The 19,953-nt window shown below is 43.6% G+C and overlaps 1 protein-coding gene across 2 annotated transcripts in view; it reads right to left on the reverse strand.

Annotated features, from left to right (window-relative positions):
* The window catches only part of RPH3A (rabphilin 3A), a 756,965-nt gene extending 746,970 nt beyond the window's left edge, over positions 1 to 9,995 (reverse strand). For both annotated transcript variants that reach the window (XM_069214805.1, XM_069214807.1), the window contains exon 1: positions 9,870 to 9,995. The gene's annotated coding sequence lies outside the window, so the exon portion shown is untranslated. The remainder of the gene's footprint in view (positions 1 to 9,869) is intronic.
* Positions 9,996 to 19,953: the final 9,958 nt, after the last annotated feature.

A 19,953-nucleotide genomic window follows, 5' to 3' on the forward strand; every position in this document is an offset into this window, starting at 1 on the left:
GCTTTGTAATTGGTTGTTGGCCTTCGGGTGACAAGACATAGACAGGACACCATGGAATAGGCCCACAGGTGGCCTCCCCAGGCTCCAGGGTCACCCACACAAGACAGACAGCAGAGGATGGGGGATGCCATCCCAGATAAGTACAGGTAAGTACAGGTAAGTACAGGTAAGTATGTTATTTTATTTTTTTAAGTGCCATAGGGAGCCCTGAAATGGGCCCCCATACATGGCACCGGGTGCAATGGCCATGCCCAGGGGACCCTGGTCCCCTGTGCTGGCCAATAGGGTGGTGGGCATGACTCCTGTCTTTTCTAAGACAAGAGACATGTGGTATGGATGGCTTTGCATCAGAAAATGATTCTAGGGAGGTTAGAGTCATTTTCTTTTTTACTCTAACCTGCCTAACGTACTTTTTTGGTGCAAAACCACCTTCTTCCATACCGCCAGCCCCACCCGACTAATGTCATTTTTTTTACACTAGCCTACCCTTTGCACCGGCTTGCACCATTCTATAAATATGGTCCCCAGCTGGTGCACAGAAATGGCGCAAACCTGTGGTAAACTTTTTGGTGCAAAGCTGCGTTAGTGCAGTTTTGCCCAAAAAGTATAAATCAGGGCCGAAGACTGACATCACTTTCAATAGTCGCTTGCAGTCCTTCGATGGAGTGGTTCCTCTCTAGAAATCATTGCCACATCAGTCCAGGCCCACCCCTATTTATACTGTGCTAATTGTATGTAAAATCATCTTACATGGATATTCTTAAAATCAAGAACAAATCTGACCCTCCTTTACCTGTGCTTCACACATTCAATTGGAAGAATCTCTTCTTGGTGGTGTTCACTGAGTTGCAAACATGATGTAACTCTCTTCCAGATGTTTTCCAGACACTGGGAGTTACATATAGTGCTTAATTTGTTAAACAATATTTGTTGAGGCCCAAAGATTTGCTCAAGAACCAGTGACCAGGGCTACAAGGTTGCATAATCTTGATTCCTTCTCATGTTTCTTCAATCCACCACCAGGCACCCCCTTTATCTCACTCTTAGAGGTTCCTGAGCTCTCCCTTTGTCACAGTTTTTAGGTCGAGCATAGCAGAGCACAAGAGCTGCTTTTCGACCTCTTTTAATCTATTCTGTGGGCTTCAACCACGCTCATCTCACGCCCATCACTTTTATTCATTCCTGGGCTTTCAACAATCCCTTGATGTCATTGGCAAATGCTTTACATTTCTCCTGCCTTGAGGATCCTTTGATACACCTTGCAGATTGACCCTATTACATGAATTATCGCATGAGTGCTGACATACTTTTTTGGGGGCAAACTATTTTAAAATTTTGTCTCTCCCCTTCGCGCTCATGTCGACCATGGCAATTTAAGTGCGAGTAGAGCAAACTCAATCAGCGGTATTGGAGAGCTCCTCACATTGTTTACACTGTTACCTAATCGGAGTCATTTCAATGTTGCTTTTTTCCCTTCCCTTGGTGCTCCATAGTTTCAAAAAACGCTGGTAATTGGTAAATGCTTTACCTAAATAAAAACACAGGAATCATCTAAGCCGGTCTGCTGGGAGAGCTGATACTACAATATTTACTGCACTCAGGGAAACTCACCCCATAATGCTTTGCAGGCATTTCCTTAAAAAAATAAATTTGCCCATAACTCAGCCTGTGGTGGTCCTAGGACAAGGGGACCATGAACAAAACATTCATCACGACACACTCTTTCTGTCTATGTCATCTCTGGGTCCCCACACTAAGTTAGTGGGGACCCCAAAATAACCCCTCCCAACATTCATTGCCTTTTTAAGCTCTCTTCTGGCTGGAACATTTGTTTTTCACCTGAGAGTAGTTTGTGTTTTATGTGATTTAGTTGTACTATCTTTGTTGTAAGCCGCCTAGTTCTGAAAATGTAAAAAGCACTCTTTCCTATAGGAGCTAAATATAGGGTTGCACTGCATTATTTTCTCCTATTTTGTTTTCGTGTGGTTATGCTCTCTAGGGGCTAACTATATGGTTGCATGACCATGTTTTTTACAAATGCTATTTCTATTGTGGTGTTCTCTAGGTGCTGTTCTGAGCATTGTAGTCAACATACTATAATATTCACAACATTCAAAAACTTGCCCCATAATGCTTTGCATAGCATTCTTGTTACAAAATATTTTTTTTTGCTCATAACTCAGCCTGTGATTCCTAGGGCAATTGGATAACCTTCAAAACGTTCACCACAATGTGCTCTTTCTGTCACTAGGTTAGTGGGAACCCGAAAATAATAACCCTTGCCACCATTCAGTGTCTTTTTAAGCTCTCCCATGGCTGGAGCTTTTGTTTTACAGCTGAGAGTAGTTTGTGTTTTAAGGGCCTTGTTTGACAAACATATTCCAGTAGGCCTGCTATCCCTTTAGTTATTTAGAGGACCATTAGAACTATGGGACAGAAAGGACCAAAATATGCACTGGGTTGACTGATCTATTTGGCCAAAAAGTCCTGTTATGCACTTACAAAGCCAATAGCTCCAATTTAAGTAAATTCAAGACCTATTGCATTGCAAATGCTTGTTCCATCATACTCTCCCTCCTTCTTTTTCCTTTGTCTACTTTTTGTCCCTTTGGGTCAAGGTCTAATGAGGTAAGTGCCGGTCACCAAAAATAAATGCTGGTCGGCCCCATTTAAAACCACCAGCTCTAATTAAGCACTGGTTACATTAAAATCTGATTAACCTACAAGTGAAATTTTGAAAACTACATTTTACAGTCCAGTCGGCAATAACTCTGAAGTCAGTAAGTGCCATATTATTTTTCAAAATGCCTTTCATTGAGTTTGAATGTAGTAGCACCTAAGGTTTAAGCAGTAATAGACAATTCATTTAGTCATACAAGGCTTCCTTAGGAAGCCTCCGTCATTTACATCAGATTCGAAATGTGGTAATTCACTGCTAAGGTGTTGCAACAGTTGATAACAAAACTCATTACCCACTATTGCTATGTCATAAGGGCCACAAAAGGCCAGGCTGACAGGGCTCCCTGAGAGCCTGTCAGCACAGCAAAAAGCAGAAAGCACTTCTGCGGTGGGGGAGAAGAAAGGCAGGAAAAATATGGTTGTTGCTGGTTAAGGATGGCAGGTAGGGTATTTTTTTCACTTTGGGGTCAAGGAGAAGAGGCCAAGGTAAGTATGAATCCCCCATTACTCCTCTGCCTCTACGTTGAGAGAAGAGGCAGGTGATTTTGGAGGCCGTACATAACATAAAATTATAGATGGGTGGCTGTGAGTTACCGGGATTTTTTCCACCTTGGGTTTCTGAGTAATCCCATAGACAACTCAAGCTTCGCTCTCATTGTCTATTTGATGTTACGCAGAACCTCTTGGTGAAAAACATCTCCATAACTCACTGATATCTATCTATCTAACTTTCCCTATGTAGTGTGTGCTACATCATATGAGATTTCATTTTCACAAATTGCAGGGCATCATTAATGCACCAGTCATGTTTATACCATCAAAGGCATAAAGCCCCTTACAGTGTTCTCCAGTCAAGTGGCAAGCTAGCTGGGCTTGGCAAGGAGCCAAAAGCAGTCTTGGCAAAAAAATGGTCAACCAGCTCCACTACTTTTCTCTCCTTGTTCTATCGCTCTCTTTTCATCCATTCATTCTCTATCTCTATCTCTTTCTCCCCTCTTTCCTTTTTCCTATCTTTCCCTATCTCCCTCCCAAACTCTACTTGTCTTCTGCAATTAATGTCTAGCAGCTGAGGAAAGTGGCAGAAGTACCAGGTTGTGATGCACTTCAACACATCTACTATAGCCTTAGAGCCCGCCGTAGCAGGCTCTATCGGCCATTAAGGGCCCGCTCCAGCATTAAAGGCCCGAGCGGAAGGCTACGCGGGCTCTAAGGCTATTAGAACATTCTGCCACTAAGGGGCAGAATGTTCTAATAAATAAAACAAAGTCCTCACGGAGCCCGAGCAGATTCCCTGTTGCTATGAACAAAGAGAACATTTGAATGTTGACGCTACGGGCTTCTACTAGCCAGTAATAGTCCGGAGCTCTCCATTGTCAATGGAGATCCCAACATTCCAATGTTCTAATTAATAATATGTGCCGTTCCTATTGCAGGACACCGCGTAATGTCCAAATTGTATAGAGGAGTCCGAAACTGTCTATCACTCTCTCTACAGTGTTACTAGAGATATGCTGTCTGATTTTTTTAGGGTGGGTTTATGTTAATGATGTGTCTCAAAGGGAATTATTCCTATCTACACATAATCAAGGCTTTGATGGTTTTCAAAAATATTGAAATTTTTTACTTTACAGAAGCAAACATCATAATTGTGTTACGTTTAGAAGATCAAAAATCTCTTAGGTGCCTCACTCTTTCCTAGTTATCTGTAGAACTGTAGTTCTTTACTTCTTGTAGCACATGATGGCCTATCACCCATATTCAAACATATTTGATGGGTAACTCCCAGCACCTCACTTCTAAATGCAAGTTTGGAATAAGTGACACTAATATTTTAGAGTGATCTTAAAGTGCAGTGAAATAAGGTCTGGCCTGGTTAGAAATTAAGTAGTTACATATTTGTGAACTGTTTACAGGTATACATGACCCCCCCAAAGGTCATAAATAGTACTTAAAGCACACCCATTCACATTCTTCCTCTACAGTTCAGCATCCAATAGTGTGCACCATTGTTTAGGTGGTAGGTCAGTTATACCGCAAAGGCACATTGGGCACTGGTACACCATATCATTAATATTCATTAACAAAACAATTAATTCTGAATCACATTCTGACTGCCTTACCAACAAATTTCGAATGGGAAAAGGCCCCATGTGCCTTACCCAGAAACTTAAACACTATTGTCCTGTGAGGCCTCTGTGATCCAGCGACAAAGCTTGGCTTACTGTTCCCCCCATCAGAAAGTTAAGAACAGGTGGTAGATCATTTCCTATTTGACCCCCTCATACTGGAACGAACTGCCTTACGAAATTCATACATGTACCAATCACATCAAATTCAGGAAACTGCTTAAGACTGCCCTATTCTTAATGTGTGTCTCTTTCCTGCTACCTAAGGTGTGCCGAGATACCCCTTCTGGGGTTATTCATGCGTGATGTCAAATGAAATTAACAAAACGTAACTGTGGTGTATATTAGTCGGAAGGTCTCCACTGGGTGAAAGATCATGGCAAATTCTCTCTGCTCTATAGGGGCCACAATGCAGTTGTTCCAGCTGCCAAAGCAGGGGTCACAGGTTTTGGTCAGAGGTAAAAGAGGCCCACTGACCTTAATCAACAGAATCCATTAGTCTCAAAGAAATGAGGAAGCAGCCTAATACAACTGGCAAACTGGCAGAAAGGCATTAGGGGGCAGATGTATCAAAGTTCCATTTTTCATTTCCTAAACAGCGAATTTTAAGAAATCGCTGTTTAAGAAATGCAAAATGATTTGTAAGAAAATAGCAATTCCCTAATAGCGATTCCTACAGAGTCGCAATCGCTATTAGGGAATTCCTATTTGAAAATGCAACTTCATGTGTTCCTAAGTGCAAATGGTTTTGCACTTCCTAATTTGCGATTTTATACTAGGAAATCGCAAATTAAGAAATGCAAAACCAAGGGTGCCTGGGGGTTTAATGCCCCTATTGATGCATTCCAAAAAAAGAGGTGCCCATGTAATGCATACACATGCCCTAGAGGCAACTGTGTGCGACTTGGCACTTCAAAAAATGCATCTTTAGTGTATTTTTAAAAATTGCACATGGTTACCATCGACTTAGTAATTGCATTTCCTAAATGCCCATTTTGCATTTAGGAAATGCTTGTTACATGTGCTTAGGGAATAACAAATAGTATTTTCCCGGAGTGGCAATTTTAGGAAATCGCAAAAATGTGCGATTCCCTAAAATTGGTTTGCCTATGCCTTTCATACATCTGGAAAGGCTGCTTTGCATTCGCAAACGGTCAAATTTACCGATTTGCATCATTTGCGAATGCAAAATGGTTTGATACATATGGACCTTAGTATGGTGTCCTGAGGTTATACACACTGTAACTCCAATGACAAGTCACTAAAGGTTCTATAGAAATTTCGTATATGAACTGCACAGCATTGTGCCGTCTTAGCATTGTGAGCCTTGCCCCATCCATGACAGCGCTTCTCCACGCACCATGAAGACAAATTACATACTGCAACGTACAATTACAAATTAAGCGCTGAATGTCCATATTGCCTTGAACCAGCCGAGTAGTGTCATCAAACGCCTGTAAACAGCTCCCTACACTCCAAAATCGGCACGCTGTATTGAAAGGGGCACATATACATACTGAAATCTCTGCAAACTTATTTTTTTTAGTGCTGCAGTTCATTGACCCTAAAACCAGGGCCCAATAAACGAGCCTTTGGTGCCCTGAAGATGCGTTTTACACATTGCAGTTTAAATGTTTGCAACATAACTCTTGTCTGTAAAAGATAGTAGGTCCGATGCACAAAAACTTCAAAAAGTTTTTCTTAGGAGTCTGCAACTGGCGTTGTTGAACGCGGGAGCTGCCAAATATCAAGGCTGCCTAGTCTTGATTTCACTTTATTCCTCTTTCTTTCACCACCCGACCCTTCCTATTTCTTTATTTCACTCTTGCAGTTTCTTTCTAAACGCTGTTTTCTCCCCTTGCCACAGTTTCCCTACCTTTTTTCTTTCTTCTGTCTCTCTCGCCTTTTATCTGTAGCTCTGGTTAAAGTCTGAAGATTAAAAATGAGTCCCGAGGTAGACCACATCCGTGGTCCACAGGCTGGTGATTGATAAACTCTTACAAGTGTGCTTGGGACTGTATCCAAGAGCTTGGACTTGTGACGCAGGGAAGCGCATCATTACGTCAACATCATAAGAGATGCAGCGGAAGAGAACTGGTCCTCACCTTACTCACATTGGTCACTTCTTTGTACCACTGTCACGCGGTAAGAAAGCCAATTGACAAAGCGCGCTTCCCATCACACTAGAATGATTAATTTAATTGAAGAAGCTAATCCCGCATCTGTGTGCATGGTATACATCGAACTGGGAGGGCTGAAGGTATGGCAACAGTCTGCCGATTCATCTAAATAAACATCAAACTCTGGGAGCCAGATCTGGTTCACTGAGACTGCAGAAAAGGGTTTGGGGGATTTCCACCTAGAGCAATCGAAGTCATAAACGAATTGGTTGTTCACTGTAAGCGAATTCAGGTAAGCCATGCTCGGGGCCGTGCATTTGCATCATTAAAGTCTATGCAAGATCCGCCTTCCGCTATTGATGGAGAGGGGCAGTAGGTGTGGACCAATCGGTGCTATTATCTGCTGATTAGAGATCGTTTGCCCGGGAGGCTGGAAGGTGGGACCCGTTTTTGCAGCGGTCGGGGTCGGTTTTGTTCCTGGGGACCGGTTTTGCAGCGGTGCTGCAACATCTGCCTCCAGTACCAAAAGCAGCACTGCTTCACACTTGCTACACCCCCTCCTGGGGCTGGTCCGATAAAATTGCCAGGGCTGCTTTGGGTTCCCAGCCCGGCCCTGGAGAGTACAATCAATCCACTGCGCATTTCACTGCAGTCATTCTTCTACTTTCTAAACCATCCATCATGTACACACTTTGTCTATCAGGCCACTGTTGTAGAAAAAATAGTAAAAAAAAAAAAAAAAAATTACTAAATCATACTCAAATAAACTGTGCTTATTTCTGTTCGTCATAGATAATATTCACTATAAGTAAAATGGATAAAGAAAGGCAAACTTGATACCTCATTTCCATTGAAGCCTGTAATTCATTTTTTTAAACAAATCTCAAATTATATTTTCATACTGGATATAGTTGAGACCTGCATCTGAGAAACGGCGGGGGCTGCAGAGTCCCATTTGAAGGCATATTACAGAAAAGGTAGGTGAGTATATAAAAAAGAGAGTACTTTTATTATTATTATTTTACATTATACATGTACAGAATTCTTGACACCAGAAGGTATGTCCTTTTCGCTGAGCTATATCGTGTTGTGGTGAAGTGCTGCAGCTGGAAACAAAATCCAGATCACCAAACTCAAAGATCAGCAGGGTGGGTACTAGATCACATATCCACCGAAATCAGTGCAATCTACATTTGTTCACTGAATTCACAACAGACTGAGATCTTTTAAAAGGATCTCTTTCTACAGAAATTGGCAGTATCTTTGACAAACTGCCAGCCTTGAACATCTAGTAGGAGTGGGGCAAAGTCTACAACATCTCAGAAGATTGAATCGAGTCCATCCTACCCTGTAACTGACTCTTCCCCAGCATTCAGAGATGCTGACCTGAGGGTAAGTCTGTAGATCTACCCATCGACCAGTTGGCTTCTGGGAGCCATTCTAGCTATGGGTCCAAGTTGGAGCAGTCTCAATCAGTGTCTCTGCTGTGAAGCATCTGGACTAACACCTGCTTATCTTTCAGTTTTCAAGCTGCACCATTAGATTGTACTCTGGAATGTCGATTACAAGAATATTGTGATACACTAATATTGCAGAGAAAATATCGAGGACCAAAATATTGAGAAGGTAAGTGCATCTGGTAAAGTATAGATTTTCTACTCTTTACGCCACATCTATGTACAAGATTTTCTACTCTTTATGTCACATCTATGTACCTTGAGAATATATATATATATATACTTTTGTAATCCATACTTACCATTCGATATTTTGGTCCTCGATATTTTGTCCACGATATTAATGTGTCAGGATATTTGTGATAAAACCCTTTGCAAATCAAAATGGAAAGAAAAATGTCAAATAAACCAATCTTCTAGTGACATAATTTCACTAACTGTGTTTGACACACCAATACATAGTGCAAAAATAGTAATCCAACTACAGTTCATCCATTCAACAAAAACGAACTGCATTGTGAACCGCACCAACACCATCCACTAAAGGACCTATCGCTGACCCTTTACACAAAAAAATCTATGAAGAACAATGTCATCTCTTGGTGGAAATTGAATTTCATGACTCTGCTCCCTGTAATGCATCTCTGCTCTACATCAGATAGGCGTGGACTTCTTCCTTCAAGCACAGCATGGTGTATTAGATGAATCGAACAAGTATATGTGTAATTTTGCCTCCCACTGCTTCCCACTTCTTGGAGATCTGGACGGCAACATGCACACAGTGTGTCATGAGCAGTGCAGTTCCCCAGTCTTTTGGACAAGTTAGAGTGTTTAGCTGCAAACCATCCAACAAGACTTGATTCCACAAAACTACGCTAGCGATTCACCTTTAGGAGTACTGGACCTTCAAGTTAAGCCAAAACACTCAAAAGTCGTTTTCCTCCTTACTGAGATTGTGTCCCATCAAATCTTGTTGCGCCTCAATAGGAAATCAGTTAAAGCAATGCCTGCATAAATTAGCTGAAATGTATGCAAAATGCACATTCACCAGAGCATACAATTATACCAACCAAGCCTCATCATTACAAAGAGCCAGCTACAGCTGTTCTTCCACGTAGTCAATAATACATCCATTCACACTTTTGCACCCGTTTCATGGAGATCCGTGTAAATCCTCAATGAAATATCGTTGATTCAGCAAAAGGGCGCAATGGATGCATTTAATGAAAGAAAAATTTAACGCGGGTTCGCCGAGCTATACTCCTTACTATAGCAAGCAAACAGCTGTATCTAGATTCAGTATAGAAAACATTCGTGCGTAGATTTTTTGAAATCAGATTTTTTTTCAAAGTTTAAGGTCTGCAGTGATCTTTGAAACCCATGGTTGAGAAGCTAAATCTCATGCAACGTGACAATAGTGTGCAGATGAAGGGAATGCAAGGAGTCCATGAACACCCTGGCCCGCGGCGAACCAGGGGAACCGTTACCTTCAGACTTGAGGCTGAGGAGGGGGTTCTAGCACAAATCCTTGCGCGCTGTCGAGTCTGGAGACGGGACCCTTCGGGGTTGCCGGCTTCTCTGCGGAGTTCTCCGGAGCTCGGAGGGGTGGAAGGATGCTCGGCCGGCGCTACTCTACATTTCTGGAGAGGCAGTGGCACACACGGCGCAGCTGTCAGCGCTCTGATGAGGAAGAGAACGCCTCTCCCCTCGTCCCTCCTTGTGCAGCCGCGCAGCACTCACTCCGAGCAGCCTGCTCAGGCAACTCTCGGGGGCTGGGGAGCAGCAGAGAAATCAATAGCGCTCATCTGCCTGGAGCCTGCCAGCCAGAAACGCTGCTGCAGAGCATGCTTGAAGGGAGGGCCGTCTTTTCTCTCTCTCTCTTTCACGCACGCACACACACACCAGGCGCACGCACTCGGTGGCTTCGCCACGGCTCGCTCACAACTACGTTATATCACAACGCGCAGCTTCTCCTTTTCGGCACTAATTGCTGAGGTGAACATTGTTAATATATACGCAGGAATACCACAGAAGCATTCTTAACCTCGTGCTATGCATTGCTCTTCACACCCCCGCCCTTCCACCCCCTCGAGGTGGGAGGTTCATTTATTGCAACCATTAAAAGATAATCTGTAGAGGCAGCTTCTGGTGCATCAATTTTCTTGACAGAAAAGGGTTGCGGCGCTGAGGGGGTCAGTTTTCCCATATTTCCCATTTTACTCACCCACTGCTTTAATACACGACAATTCTGGAGATTAAATCAAAAGATGGGATGTGCAGGGCGGGAATGCTGCCTTCCGTTGCATAACTGTACAGTGAACACAGAAATACATTGCACTTACATGTATTAGCTATTCTGAATATGTTTTCTTCTAGAAGCTTAAAATTCAATGAATGAGTGGATTGATGGCGCCTTTTTTTAATTTTACTATGTTTGGTTTGACCACAAGTAACATGATAGCTGTTGGGCTACTACCTTTACTTGGAGTTAAGTAGCAGGAGTGCGGTGGTTGCAGCATGCGTTTTTTTTTAAAGATAGCAAAGTGAACAGGTCTGTTTTACATGGGTCACTAGAGTGGTGTCTCCTGGTCCACCCTGGGAAAATTCCGCCGCTTTGTGCTTAACTCAGTCCTTGGCCTGAATTGAGTTGTGTGCAGGCCAAGGATGTACGTGTTTCTGAGAGATGGTACATTGCCGGAGAAATAGGGAGGGAAGTTGTGTGAGACTATACTTGTGCCTGAGTGATGGTACATCACAGGATAAAATAGCGTGAGCAGCCATATGTGCACTATAAGATGTGCATACCTGTGGGAAGATACATCACATAGAAGATAGTGCATAATGTTGCTTGAGAGAGTAAGGAAGAATGAGTGCCCAGGAAGAGGTGTAACATTGAAGACTGCATGTCTGAATTCATGTGTACAAAGGGGTATGTGTACACTGGTGAACAGCACAATTTGAAAGATGCTGGGTTCCATTTTGGGAGAGCCAGAGCTCGCTGGAGGAGCAGGGAGAGGTGGGAATTTCCCTCAGATAGATTTGTGGATTGCTGCTTTTCTGAGAGCTGATTGGGACACACGATGAACGAAGGAAGAGTCTGGCTCTTTGGTGCACTTCGAAAGGAGCTCTTTCATTTTGAAAGGTGGTCACTGGTCAAAGGGACATGGTCACATCTGAGGAAGGAGATGGGGCTGATAAGAGAATAATAAAGAGCAGGCCTGGGGCCTTTTGGTAACCTTTTGAAGCACATAGGTCCCAAACCCATGGACATCTAGGTGTGAACCTCTAGTCACTCCCTTGGCCTGTGTTTGGGGCTGTAAAGATTGGAGACTGTCCTGCTGTCATAGACTGATCTCTGGAGAAAGAGCACACAAAGGGAGTGGGCACTTCCAAGTGAGCGACCCTTAGAACACAACTTCAAATGCAGGGACACAAAATCACGTGTGTCTCGAAATGGATTATAAAAGGGAGAGCTTCAGACTCCCAAATTGACAAACTGAAGCTGTACATCAGTATGGAGAAGTTTGGCCCAAGTTCTGTCTGCTGTGACCATGATACTGGGGACCATGTGTCAGCCAGTTTTCCATGCTGGATAAAGGGACATCACTGAGGAGAATCATGACACTCGCTTGGAGCCTATAGAATCAGCTTCTGCCTGATCCAAAACCAGTAGGCCCTTTCAGGTGAAGGTAATTGCTTGGATAGAATAACATCTGATGCGGATCCTGTTGTGTGGTACCCAGGAGCGGAGTGTGAAATTATTGTCCATTGGGACTACTGTACTGATTGCCCTGCCAGCCTGTTTGTGAAAAGTCTATGGCCCCCTTGCTAGATGGGGGCACTGTAAAGAGTAAAGGTTACCCCCCCCCATTGGTGCTTAGTTGTGCGAGATGGAGAGCCATTGCTTGATACAGCTCTGTAACTTGAAGAGGGCTGTCACTTTGTTATGTCATCTGCAAGCCCCTTATGCCAGGTAGGGGCTGGAGTTAAGAGAAAGGGCTGTCATACTGTGTGTGCTGCTACAACCATACCTGCATGTCAGGAGGAAGGGACGGTGAAGGAGGAAGATGACCATTGCCCTGACTCGACATGCAGTGGAGAAGACGTCACAAGCTGTGACCCTTGGAGAGTTAAGAGCAGTGACATCAATTCCCACATTGGGAGTTTCAAGGTCCTGCTCCTGGATCCCAGGAGATACTCACGACATCGGAGAAGCACCAATGATGGTGGCCACCACAACCACAGCTTCAAACTGTCTGGACACCACAGGTGGCCAAGGGACTCTGACCACCACTTCATGAGAGCTTGCAAGATTGACAAACGGGCTGCTTGACCCTGGAAGAACTTTCTCTGAAATAGTACACTGCAGCCAGGGACTTAGGGTTCTTGACAAAGAGCTCTCTCAGAGCATATGGGGCTTCAACACTTTAGCGGGGCTTGGTTTGGATGTCACCATCAACCATAAATGGGGAAGTGGGTCTAGAAAGCTGGCCCAGGTAATGCTAGTGAGCTTGTCTCAAGAAGGGTGTGTATATTGTTTGCAGTAAGTTGTATTGTAATTTGTGTTAATAGATAAATACTGCTTTTAACATAAAAACAACCTTTTGACTGGACAATCATTTATTGAGGATTCTGGGTGTATTCGAGCTTGTGCTTGCCTTACACCTACCTTCTCCAGGAGAAGCCTTGGACTTTCTCAACCAGTGTTACCACTGAGAGTCAAGTGCTGAAGGGGTACTTGGCCCAGTTGCTTGGAGCCCATAATAGGGTCGACTATTAGGAGTAAAATACCACAATCACCACGGTTAGGGCCCAGTAGTTCAAGCTTGCCCCTCTGAACTGGATTCTAACAATGGCATGGAAAGCATTGTTCAAAAGTACCATGCTGCAGGAAAAATACTTCAGTGTGTTAGTGTAAGATTAGAAATTCTATCAGCTCATAATTCTCAATTGAGGTAACTTTAGAGGATGGGTGAGGTGCCATGGCAACACAGAGGGATCTTATAAGAGTATTTTGAACAACATTGTTAGATATTGTCAGAGACCACAATCCTAGTCACACTGTAAATTAACCTATGCTCACCCTCTGGTAGCTTGTCACAGAGCAGACAGGCTTTAGGCAATGTGTAACATATTTGTGCAATGCTTAAACCAGTAAAACAGTGAAAACACCACCTAAAAATATACCACACCAGAATAGAAAAATGTAATTTAATTTAATGAACAAAACAAGACCACAATGACAAAAATACAATAAGTAGAAGTTGAGAAATTAATTTTTAAAGAACATCTGCAAATATAGTGCTTAGAAATACAAAGTGCCAACCTGGGCTACTTGGTCACGCTTGACCGGGTCAAATCTAAATGTTTAGGTTGATCACGATGGAGCGTGCATCAGATACAGAGACCAGCTTTGTCCTGCTGTAAGAGTACCTTTTGTATAGAGGAAAGGTCAACGTCAAAGACTCAATGCGAGGAGCAGATGAGGTGATGTGTCAGCATTGAACCCTTTGGATAAAGGTGATGCAACAGTTCAAATCTGCACCGTCGGAGATGCGTTATCGGGGAACCCTTTGAGATAAAGGCGATGCATCATCTTCGAGCCGTGCAGCTGGCGATGCAAAGTCCTCAAGCAGCCATGCGTCATCGTGCCAGGGAGATCCATTGGTTCCAACAAGCGCAATGATAGAGATGCATGGATTTTACAGTTGCAGCACTTTATAACCACTTCCAAGGGCCCAGGACTGGATTGGCACCATTTGGCAGGGCAAGACTTGCAGCAAGCAAAGTCCAGGAGCTGGCACAGAATGGAATAAAGTATTTGACTTCAGAAGAGGAGACAAGCCAGCAAGCCCTTGGAGTCACTTTAGTTCTAGGGATGTGGAGATGCACGTCCAGTCCTTCTCACTCCCAGGCAAGGAGTGCAGCAGAGTCCAGCAGAGTGACAGTCCTTTCAGTAGCACAGCAGTCCTTTTTTCCCAGCAGAATGTCCTCAGGTCCAGAAGTGTACTGATTTGGTGGGGTCAGCAACCCACCAAATCAGTACCAGTGGTGCCTTTAAAGTGGGGGGAACTTCAGAGAGAGTTCTTTGAAGTACACAGAGTCCCTGTCCTTCCTACGTTGGCTCCAGACTCACGACAGGGTGTTATGTATCTCTTTGCATGAGATCAGGACACCGCCCATTCAGGTCAAAGTGTCATCTCCTCCCTCCCATCCTGCCCAGGATGGTCCATCAACATATAGCCGGCCACTCAGTGATATGCAACGCTCCCTTTGTGTGTGTCTAGCTGCAGGGAATACACAAGATCCAGCTGCCATCCACCCAGACATTTATTCAGGGACAGGCAGAAGGCACTAGTTGATTTAAGGTAAGATAATGCCAACTTTCTAAAAGTGCCATTTTCAGAATTGCAATTTAAAATCTGACGTCACCATCAGTTGTGATTTTAAATTGAGATTCCAGAGACACCAAACTTGGGGGGTCCCATCTTTTTCAAATTGAAAATTGCACTTATAAAACGTATTAAGGCAATCCCAATGTTAACCTATGGGAGAGATGGGCCTTGCATTAGTGAAAAACAAATGTAAGAGTTTTTCTCTACCTGGACATGTAAAACTTAAAAGTAGATGTCCATCTTTTTAAATATATTGCACCCTGCCCTTGTGACTGTCCAGGGCCTACCTTAGGGATGACTTATACGTATTAAAAAGGACGTTTTAGGCCTGGCAAGAGGTTTAACTTGCCATGTTGATATGGCAGTTTAAAACTGCACACACAGGCTCTACAATGGAAAGTCTGAGTCAGGTTTGAAGGGCTACTAAAGTGGATGGTAGAATCAGTGCTGCTGGCCTACCAGTAGTATTTAGTTTATAGGCCCTGGGCACAGGTGGTGCACTTTACTAGGGTCTTGTACCTAAATTGAATATGATGGTTATGGATAAGCCAATGTGACCATGTTTTAGGCAGAGGGCAAATGCATTTTAGCACTGGCTAGCAGTGGTAAAGTGCCCAGAGTCCTAAGGACAACAAAAATAAGATCAGCCAAAAATGGAGGGGTAAGGCAAAATGTTTGGGGGAATGCCACCCTAAGGTGAACAGGTTGAACAGTAAGGATATAAAACATGCAGGCATTGTGTTTATTCTCATATCAAAAACGAGGTCAGCAAAACATGAGGTCAGAGGGCAAAATGTTAGGGGAACCATGCTAAGGATGCCAGGTCTAACAATAATACTCCAAAAGAAGCAGATGAATGAGTCTATAGTGACATGGTAATCCAGTTATGCACTAACCAGCATTGTCTTACTTACCATGATACCTTCAGAGCAGGTGTGGCAGCAGTCCACTCCTGGGATCATCAAGCAACCGGCCAGACTGGCTGCAATCTGTTAAGTTCCACCTCCAGGTTAGGCTACCCTTCATTGAGCCATCAAAATGCAACCTGGAGTTTGAGTCTTTGCCTCGGGTTTGAGTGAAATCTTTATGTGTCTGTCAAAATTACCCCTTGCACGTCAAGAAACACGCATGGTTCTTTAATCATTTAGTTTTCTTTGTATAGAGTCTGCACTTAACCCCATTCTGTACATAGTTCATAGAAAGCTCAATGTAATCTTGTTCCTATATCGTGGAAGGGCCTCATTTAGAGTCTGTTGTGCGTCCCACCAATCCACCAGGCAAGAGGAGGCTATGACAACTGATCCCCTGTAGAGTACCACCAACCAGATTTAGAGGGGATTTCCTTGAGCACTGTGGATTTCCGATACCCAGGACTACTATACCTCACATGGCAGTCTAGGCTACAGAAAATAAGTGACAGTTACCTTGCCCAAATAGGGGGAGCAGCACTGTGACCAGTCTATTATCATACCAGCAACCAGATTGAAGATTTATGCCAATGGAGCCAGCTGAGGCTTGCTCAGTGTAAACAAAGCACTCCCCCTACTGTAAATAGAGTGTGAAAGTTACAAACTCTGTAGGTTGTAACACTGCTGATTTACAGGATTACATCTTCAACCTCGAAATGTCCCCCTGAGTCCGTGCTATCGGTCAGAGCAACATTGAAGCAAATTAACCACCTCACAGTACCAAGCAAGTCTCTTTGGCAAGCAGACGTCTTCCTAGAGGCACTACTTTAGGGAGTTGGAGCCCATAGCCTTGCTTGTACAGGCCCTTTGCCTGTAACAGCCAAATTCACATTTGATTACTAACTTGAATCACAACGTAGGTTCTGCGATGTTGAATTACTAAAGTGGCAGTTGAAGCAGAAGTGACGTTACACTCCCTGTGACACAATGACAAATCAGGGTTGACTGCATGCACCTTCCTTAGCTCTTCAAGTTTAGTTCTAGTTTAATCAATATTTGTAGAGTACATATGCTAATTGTCTTTTAGCATTAAATTTCCGATACTATAGCCAAAGGACCAACACACACACATCAATGGGAATTTATAAAGGGCCCAAGAGAAGAGGCGAGCGACTTATGGAAGGGTAAGTGGTTAGAAGTTGTTTGCAGCTGAAACGGGAGGTTGTTCCAAAGCTCAGGGTCCACTACACCGAACATCATCTTCGATTGCACTCCACCCGAAGTGTGGAATCATAAGCTGATTGAAGAGTTGTGCCCTGCTGGTGCTATAGAAGCCTGTCCTCCAGAGACAAAGGCAAGAAAGTCCCCCGTAGGTGATGCCCAGGGCCTAAAAATTAACCCAAGTAGGGAAAGCCAAATAAAGCATTTTAATCAAACTAGCGAGCTGCTAAAGTGACATGGGTTGCAGCATTCTGGACTATCTGTAATAGTTGTGTCTATCTCTAGACAAAGACCCAGACTCAAGGAGTTGGCATAGTCTAATCTGCATCCCACCAAGTCTGTAACAGACATTTTGGCTGACTTAAATTTGGAACAGCTGTTGCTCACCAAGTTGTGGACTTCCACAGTGCATTCTTGGTATTGCGATGCAAATCCTGTGTCCAACGTTGACAAAGAAGTCCTGAGTGTCATTTATGTATATGTAAGAAGGGAAGCCTTATGAACTGGTAATGCAGCAAGAGGAACAAAAACAAAGTGAAAAATGGTTGGTGACAGACATAACCTGCATCAAGCCTCACTGAAAGCTTTGTGGCTGGAGGGGAATGGGGGGAGTAGCAGAGCCTACCTCTAGTCCAATAAAACAATATGATACCACTGGAAAGCATTATCTGTGACACCTGTTAGGTATGCAAGAACAGGACATAGACTTATTTTCCCACTGAGACAGATTACAGATCATCTATATCAGATAGCAGGAAGCCTTCAGGACCTCATACAGAGTCCTAGCTAGCTACACCCACACTGTGCGTGTGTGTGTGTAGCTAGCTACTCCCACACAGTGTGTGTGTGTGAGAGTGAGAGAGAGAGTGAGAGAGAGAGAGAGAGAGAGAAGGAGAGAGAGAGAGAGAGAAACAGGTAAATGACATGAACGAAAAACAGCTATACAAATACTATTGATCTGTGACATTGCTGCTTTAAAATGTACTGCACTGAAAGGTTTTAAAATGTTAACAGATGTCATAATGCATTATTTGAGTATTTTACACATATTATCAATTATGCATTTTTAAATCACATAAAAAGTTTATTTTTGGGGCTCCACATTTGTGAAAATTCATAATTTATAGGAATAATGTAATGCCTGTGAAATATGTGCATGAAATCACCTTTTTTTTAAGGCACAATGGTTACATATGTCATGCAGCAGCTATAGCTGAAATGTTATTTATTTTACTATTTTCTTTTTTATTTTGGGAGGTATGGTCTACCCTTACGGATCTTTTGAATGTATTTGTTTGGAAATAAAATTTGATTTTAGCTGAAGATTAAAGGACACAATGCACACGTTTATAATGAAATGCTGGACCTTCTGCCAATCTTAGCCACTTGTTGCTGTAATAACAGATGCATTCTCGTCCCCAGACAGTGGACATGTATTGCCTGTATTCCTATGGGATGAAGATAAAGCCCAGAAACTGAAGTGAAAAAGAATGGAGACAGGGCTCCACTTAGACTTTCAATGAGGGCCTTGGTAAGAAGCGGCTGCGTATTACTCGTTTTTTTCTGAGCAATGCAGGTGTGGTAGATGGTTAAAGTGAGGGGAGGGACACAGTAACTATTGCACAGATTAGGAAGTTTCAAGGCAGTGCCTTTCTTTTTGTGTGTCTAACTAATGCTCTGGAAAGACTGCATGACAGCCAGATGCAAGATCTTACAATTCATTGTGCCAATGCTAATGGTATTCCAGACTGGCAACAGCTCCAATGCTACCTTCCCTCAGAAGCATTACATTATAGAAATTCCCTAAAACATAATCTGTTCTCCTTCATTCCACGCTGATTATCAGAGGGAAAGGAGAAGAGCATCTCTGGCACAAACATTACAGCAGTCCCCATTTTGCAAATTCCTTTTATCTGATTTTATGGGAAAATTAAACCATATGTATATTAATTTTATTTACCCCTTTGATAGTGGTGTTGTGTGGTTGTGTGTGCACGCTGGTGTTTTCATGGCCCACAGTGATATTGCAACACATGAACATTATGCTGTTTCTTTCTACAATTTTGCATGGTATCTCAAAAAGTCTTCTATACATTCCTAAAAACCCCGCATGAATTAAAACTTCTATCAACTTTCCTTTTAATTTTTAATGGCTACCTCGTACCTTTCCATTCTCTGCCTTCCTCCCCTTTCCGAGCATAGCCTACTCTAAGTCACATGCATGCTTTCCGAAATCCCTATTATTATATCTCTGCCAAATGCCCTAATTTCAAAGATCTTAACCTCTCTTTTGTAAAAGTCAATAACCGGATGCGTAGCCAAGACGCAGAACCAGTGAGACTGATCTCGCCGTCACTCGTGCAGGCCAGACTTTTTTCAGCATCTTCCATGCCCTTTTCCACGCCACAAGGAGCCACGAGTGGCTGAGAGCTGCTTAGTGAGGTAGGGGGGTGAGTGGGGGGTGAGGGGGTGTATTGATTGCAGCAACCCCTGTTTAACTATTTCTTGGCGGCTGATGGAGCTGATGGAGCACGGCCCAAGAAACTGGGGTAGCGCTGGGCCAGTGACCAGGCCTTGCAAGTTGACTCATGGCAGATAGAGGAGGCTGCACTGATGGGTGCCAGCCTCTGGTGGGTGCAGAGGAGAGCCCCTTCCCAGGAGAGAGAAGAAGAGCAGCTGTAGGGGGCAGTTTGATGGTCATCGGTGCTCATGGGGACTCAGGATCACAGAGGCCAGAGATACGGACATAAGGACCCCTCTCAGCTCACAGTGAGTGTGGGTGAATTCTGGACCCAACCTGGAAAGATTCTCCAGAACATGGGGCCACACCCGTGAGGCCCTGCAGCTGTGCCCTGATGCCAGGGCCATGCCCTGATGTTTCCCACATCTTCAGCTGCGGACTACCTGATCTGGTGAGGAAAGGTGCCATGTGCAGGCTGGCAGAGCTTCTGATGCTTTAAGGTGACTGACCCCTTTGAAGAGAGATCTTTTTTTGTAGATTCCGCAGCCACTGTTGGCCAATGTTGATCCTTTGCCACTGGGGGCCT

This window comes from Pleurodeles waltl, chromosome 11 (genome assembly GCF_031143425.1).
Source record: "Pleurodeles waltl isolate 20211129_DDA chromosome 11, aPleWal1.hap1.20221129, whole genome shotgun sequence".
NCBI classification, from domain to species: Eukaryota; Metazoa; Chordata; class Amphibia; order Caudata; family Salamandridae; genus Pleurodeles; species Pleurodeles waltl.